This window comes from Vulpes lagopus, chromosome 6 (genome assembly GCF_018345385.1).
Source record: "Vulpes lagopus strain Blue_001 chromosome 6, ASM1834538v1, whole genome shotgun sequence".
NCBI lineage: Eukaryota > Metazoa > Chordata > Mammalia > Carnivora > Canidae > Vulpes > Vulpes lagopus.
In genome coordinates, this window is record NC_054829.1 from 23,514,229 (window position 1) to 23,521,239 (window position 7,011).

Sequence of the window (7,011 nt, forward strand, 5' to 3'; positions counted from 1 at the left end):
GTTTGTTGTTCTTGGTGTCATTTCCAGACAGATAGGAAGGGAAAAAGCAGTAAACATTTTTCACTTTTGGACAAAAGCTGAGATGAAATTTTTGTCAGGAACCTCCCTGTGGGCCAAGGGATCTGTCGTCGGAGGTGGAGGGTGGGGAATGGAAGACCCAACTTCCCTCGAGAAAGGTTGAGTCGGGCGAAGCCAATCCCTCAGATGTGGGATGTAATCAAAATGCCCCTCGATGGTTGCCCCTCGCTATCCACGTGAGCTGTTCAGCAAGGGAGATGCGCCCCTTCTGTTCAGGCTCAGGTAAGGTCATTTTCTGTCACAGAAAAAAAATCTTTGATCCATTTAGAGATTAAAGCCTCCAGTCACAGGGGCACCTGCCTGGCTCAGTGTGGTGGTGCATGCAACTTCATCTCTGGGTTTTGAGTTCGAGCCCCATGTTGGGTATAGAGATTACTTAAAAACAAAATCTCTCTCTCTCTCTCTCTTTTTAAAAGAAGCATCCAGTAGCCTGGGTGGCTCAGGTCGTGATCCCAGGGTCCTGGGATTGAGTCCCACATCAGGCTCCTGGCTCAGTGGGGAGCCTGCTTCTCCCTCTGTCTGTGTCTCTCTGCTTCTCTGTGCCTCACATAAATAAATAAATAAAATCTTTTAAAAATAAAAGTAAAAAAGGCATCCAGTCATAGATATGACACTCATCTCCCTTCAGAGAAAAAAATCTTCCTCCTCCTGCTCTAGGGTCTGTGGTTGGGCTGATGGCGTTCAGGAACAGGACTGTGGTAGGCTTTTGTCTTTTTCTCACCTGACTGCCTCCCCTTCCTTGATGGTTGCTTCCAAGGTCTCAGTGGGAGGACTGGTGGGGGGAGAAGAAGTGAGACCAGGGGAATAGGGCAATTCTTTCATGGCAGAGTTGCCAGTGTGCTCTGGGCCCAGCAGATGGTGAAAGCTGTTTCCTGGGGCATCTCCCGGGTTCTTCAGAGGTTCCTGTCTCTGCATCTCTTTTACAGGTAAGCCACCTGCAACTCCATCTTCAGCCCCTAGGCAACCCAGCATGCCCTTCCAACTTCTTCCTGCTAAGATCCCTTTACCACTTTAGGAGGCATTACTGGGCTTAAAGTGACCCCGGGCTGGATCTCCGTCCCACAGCCTGCATCTCGCCCCAGGGAAGCCCTCACAGGGCCCCACTCCAACCCCAGTGTCATGCATCCCCTTGGCATGGGCCTGTGGGGGCCACAAGCTGAGGAAAATCTGGGGCCACCAGAAGCTGGAAGAGATAAGAAAGGATTCTCTCCTTTGGTGGGAGAGCTAGAATTAGGATCCAGACTCTCCACTCTGGTCTTGGATTGTTTCCTGCTGAAACCTTGATCTCACACTTCTGGCTTCCAGAATTGTGAGAGAGTAGATGTATCTGTTGTGTTAAGCCTCCCTGTTTGTGATACTTTGTCATAACAACCCTAAGAAACTAATGCAGTCCTAAGAAACATTGTCATCTCTTCCTTGCTCTCTCTCAAATCACTCATCTTGAGGGAAGCAGGCCACCATGTCATGAAGATCCTCAAGCAGACCTATGGAGAGGTCCACATGGCAAGGAACCAAGGCCTGTCAACAGCCAGCACCAACCTGCCTCCATGTGAGTGAGTAGCCTTAGAGAGCAGGTCCTACAGCCCCGGTTAGGCCTTCAGATGGCTGCAATCCTAGTTGACATTTGACTGCTACCCCCTAAGAAACATGGAATCAGAACACCCAGTTAAGCCATTCCCCAGTTCCTGGCTCACAGAAACTGTGAGATGATCAATGTTTATTATTATTATTTTAAGCTGCCAAGTATTGAAGTAATCCCTTATGCACCAATAGGTAACAAATACTGATATCCATTATACTGGGGCCTTGTTATAACCTGAAACAGGAAGAGTTGCACTGTGGGGTCCTCATACATCACTTGGAATGGTTGGGGGCTGCAGCGCCATTCTCTTTGGGGACATTTCCAGCAATGGGCTCTTCAACCATTTGTGGTTAGGTGTCCCAGTTATTCCGTTACCAATGGGCACCTTCCCTGTGCTAGACACTGTGTTAGGGGCTGGGGCTATGGGTGTGAACAGTCCTGTTCATGACCAGTCGCCATGATGGCCATCCCTCTGCTGGTGGGCAGGTATGGGCAAGGAAGACTGCCCCCATTTGCAGAGGCCTGAGGAGGAGGGGGCATGGGGACACTAGGAAGAGGAGCCTTCAGCAGTAGGATCCTGTAAAGGTAGGAAGAGCACTAAGTTTGAAGGTCCACAGAGCAGTGGGAGGTAGCACTGGAACTAGCATCACGGCTCTCCACTCTTGGAGTTCTGCTTCTTGAACTGCTCACAGACTGGTTCATGGTACCAGGGTCTCTGCAGATACTTGGAGTCAGGGACTTGAATCCTGCAGGGGCACTGTTGTCTGGATGATAGTGTCTCTATGGAAAGATGGGAGCCCAAAGTCCCCAGATCTTGTGTCTGGTGTGCCAACTTGGCTAAGTCCCTCCCTTTGGGGATCCTTTGAACCATGACACACTAGCCACTTATTCTGAAAAGCCTGAGGGTGAGAAGGCTGGCCCTTCGCAGTCATAGCCCTTCATACTGGTATTTTCTAGAAAGGTTAGGTCAGATTTTGCCACCTACAGGAATCTTCCAGGCTGGTCCTTCCCAAGGCAACTTGTACACTTCGCAGGTAAGAATAGCCACCATTTCTGCAGCATCTACTCAGCAGCAAGTGATTTCTAATCTTCCCAGCACCCTCCAAGGCAAGGGATTATGACCCACATTTGGCAGTTCTGAAGAGTAATATTCAAGAACAAGCCCCAGGTCACAAAGCTAATGAAGGGCAGAGTGGGGATTCCAACCTCGACCTGTCAAACCCTAACACCCCTCATGTCCACCTGCCCTTCATTGCCCCAGAGGGTCACTCAGAGGCATTCGGTCTGAGGATTAAAGCCAGTGCCCCAGGAACTGGAATCTTGTCCAGCCTCATGGGCTTACCAAGGAGGAGTAGACACGGAGCAGTGAGGCTGCAAAGAGTGGTAGCTAAAGAGGATGGAGTCTGAGGCCAGATTGCCCAGGTTTGCAGCCTAACTTCCCATTATGCTCCTAGCTGCTGATTCCTCATCTGAAAGATGGAGAGAAGGGCACCTAACTCCTTGGATTGTCGGGAAGATTAGATGAGCTAATACATGAAATTCATGGGAAGAGTAAATAGTCCATGATGTTTGTTTTCTATGAATAAATAATTATTGACATTATTGTCCCTTCATGGCCACCAGACTCTTCTATCAGGTCAATATTTGCAAAGGAACACATTTACATGAAACAGATATAAAATTGGAGGCTGATGGAAATTTGTGGCTGGAAGGTTGTTTTCTGCTTTGGGGAGGGATTCTTTCCCAGCTCTAAGACAGCTCCCTGTGCAAGGTGATGAGTGTGATTAATTGCAATCAGCTCCTCTCCACATAATGAGGAAAGTTGGATGTCACCCTGTGGCTTCCGTCCAGGTGAGTGCAGTTACCCATTGGGTCCACAGGATGTCGCTAACAATCATGCTTCTGCTACCCGCCGCCAAACCAAGATGCTCAGGGCCTGGAACTCAGGAGCAGACTCCCAGTAGGCGAAGAGACATTACCAGGGGCTGAGCAGTCTTCAGCAAGACCCTTTGAAACCGTTCTTGACACCACAACACGGTGTGAATAGAAGGGAGGGTATGTGGTGGCCAGGAGTGACCTCGTCTAGGGGGGACCCAGGTAACGAGGTACAGAGCTAGAAGAGTACCAGGGTCTCCTCCTGCCTCCCAATTAGGTATGCCAACCCTACATTTGTCCAGTGTGTGTAAAAGGCTCAGTTGGGAACAAGAGCCTGGTTTCTGGGTCCCTAGGGATGGCCACCTCAGGGAATGTGATTTGAAGATGGGGGTTCAGCTGTAAAAAAAATGAAGATGAGGGTTCAGGGAGCCATGGGAGGGCCTCTGCTCCTTTCCCTTAGGCTGCCTACTGATTTCTGCTCTTTTAATGGCAGGAACAATAGAATTAGCAATTCATCCTCAAACTAGGGTGCTCACAAAGCCAGCCCCTCAGAAAAATGCTTGCTCCCAGGCCCTGCTCCTGAGCAGAGGGTTCTTGGGGAGCCTGGGCAAGTGTCTAACTCTGGTGAGAAGAGGCTGCCAGACAGCATGAATTTCTCCACCTAGAACCATTCTTAGGAGCCTACTCTGATTGGAAGGGAAGCACCAGAGATGCAAGAAGCTATGGTCCTGGTGTCTCACTTGCACAAAGGGGAGGGGACGAGAGCATGTTTGTGGAGGGTCCACTGTGTGTACACAGTAGATGCCTGGGAAGCTCTGTTCCCATCTCCTTCCGCGCTTCCTCGGAGCCTTCTAGAAGGGGCCAGCCTAGCCCCATCCCAAGACACTAGTCTTTCTTTTCTGATGATCAATGTTTGGGAGTTCTGTGATTTCTTTCCCCTCTCTCTCCATTTTGGCAGAATCACTTCTCAGCAGAGGAGCTACTTGCCCTGAGGCTCCAATCCACATGACCTGGAGGGCCTGGGCCTGAAAAGCAAACAATGCAGTAGAAAGTGGAGCATTTCCTCCTCCGTGAAAGGGCAGCAGGAGAGGGAGAGGGCCTTCTCCTCCTGGCACTGTGCTTTTGACTAAGGCAGTTAGCGGAGGAGTTTAGAGAGGGGAACAGCCTTCACACCTCCCATCTGTGGACCTGGAGCAGGGAGGATGACCCCCACCCCTACTGAGAGGTGGAATCCCTGGAGGAGAAGGGAATGCCCAGGACTTGGAAGTGTGGGGTTTTTTGGAGAGCTATTGGAGGTAGGGACAGAGACCCAGAGACATACAACCAGCCTGGGATTGATTTGTTTTTATTGCTTTTTAAAAATCATGTGAATGATCTATGTTCATTGAAAAAAAATTAGAAAACACAGATAAGCCAAGAGGAGACAACGAAAGTCATTTGTTAACGTCTTGGCAAATATCCCTTTTCTATGCTTAGATACATAGAGAATATTTTTGTTTGGTCAATAACATGTTTTCTTACTAAAAAAAAAAAAATGTGTTTTCCTACTGTACATTGCTTTAAAACCTGCCTTGTGGAGTGCCTGGCTGGTTCAGTTGGTCGAATTCTTGATCTTGGGGTTGTGAGTGCAAGCTCCACATTGGGCAGAGAGATTACTTAAAAAAAAAAAAAAAAAAGAAAAAAGAAGCCCTGAGGTGCCTGGGTGGCTCAGTTGGTTAAGCATCTGCCTTCTGCTCAGGTTGTGATCCCGGGGTCCTCGGATCAAGTCCTGCATTGGGCTCCCTGCTCAAGTGGGGAGCTTGCTTCTCTCTCTGCCTCTGACCCTCCCTCTGCTTGTGCTCTCTCTCTCTCTCTCTCACACACACACACACACACACACACACACATAGGTTAATAAAATTTTAAAAAGAAAACCTGCTTTGTTGTCTTTGTCAACAGAACAATACACTAGGACATCTTTTTGGGACCAGAAGGTAAGTGTACTTCATCTCTCGATGTTCCTGGCTCTGGGGTGGTGACTGGTGTTTGGAACTTGCCCTGGTGACTCTGCCTGTCTCTTCTCGGCAGCAGAAAGGACCCGGGTGCCCGCATGGGGCTTGGGCCTGGACGTGGGTCCTTGGGCAGCTGGGACAGGCTGGAGACAGCAGGGCAGAGAGCTGTTGCAGAAAAAGGACACGCTTTCCCAACAGAATCTTGATGATCTTGACCACTCCAGCCCCTGACGGAGTAGGGCTCCCTCCCCCCGCCCCCCCCCCCCGCCCTGCTTCCCCCCCCCCCCCACCCGTAGGGGTTGGGGCAGGAAATGAGCAAGGACAAAGCTGCACAGAAGGGGGGGAATGCAAGTGAAGTAGGCAGGAGCCAAGTTTGCACAAGTGCTTAAGCCCACAGGCTCTGGAGTCTGACAAGGACCTGGCTTCCAATTCTGGCTTTGGCACTAACCAGCTGTGTGGCCTGGATCAAGTTATTTAACCTCTGAGCTTCCAATTCCCCAGTTGTAAATCATAGTGGTACGTACCTTACCGAGTTTTGGGTTTTTATTTTTAAGACTTTATTTTTTTATTCATGAGAGACACAGAGAGAGAGGCAGAGACATAGGCAGAGGGATAAGCAGGCTCCCCTTGGGGAGCCCAATGTAAGACTCGATCCCAGGACCCCGGGATCGCACCCTGAGCCGAAGGCAGATGCTCAACCACTAAGCTGCCCAGGTGCCCTACCACCCTGAGCCGAAGGCAGATGCTCAACCACTAAGCTGCCCAGGTGCCCTACCTTACCGAGTTTGTGAAAATTAAGTCAGACCTCCAGTACCCAGGCGATGGTAACCAGAGTTATTTTTATCATCATCAGGGAAGTGGGCCTGGAGAGCTGTGCACAGAAGATGAATGTGCGTTTCCCCAAGTTCATAGCTATGGCTGAGTTTTTGGTATAGGGCCAGGCTTGGGTGCAGGTAGCTGGGATAGAGATAGGAAGTAATGGGAAGGGAGTTAGAGGGGAGCTTAGCACCAGAGCCCCTTTGGAATCAGGTAAAGGCTCTGGTCACCCTTCCAGTTAAGGAAGATGTTGGATGTGTCCATACCACCCCCCCCCCTTACCTACTGCGCTGGAAGATGCCCCCTCCTCCTGGGGGTGCAGGGCAAAGGTCTCAGGCTGGATCATAAGAATGAGGAGGGACACCTGGGTGGCTCAGTCGGTTCAGTGTCTGCCTTCAGCTCGAGTCCTGATCTCAGGGTCCTGAGACGGAGCCCTGTGGTGGGCTCCCTGCATCAGGGTGTTGCGGGGGTCGGTCTGCTTCTCCCTCACTCTCTGCCCCTCCCCCCACTTGTTTTCTCTCTCTCAAATAAATAAATAAAATATTTAAAAAAAGAATAGGAACAAGGTAGCAGTACCTGCACCTGTTTGTGCAGGTGGGGGAGAGAGGGTTGTATTTAGCTGGAGGACCCTGGCCTGGGAAAGAGGTGGAGAGTGAGTGGTCACTGAAG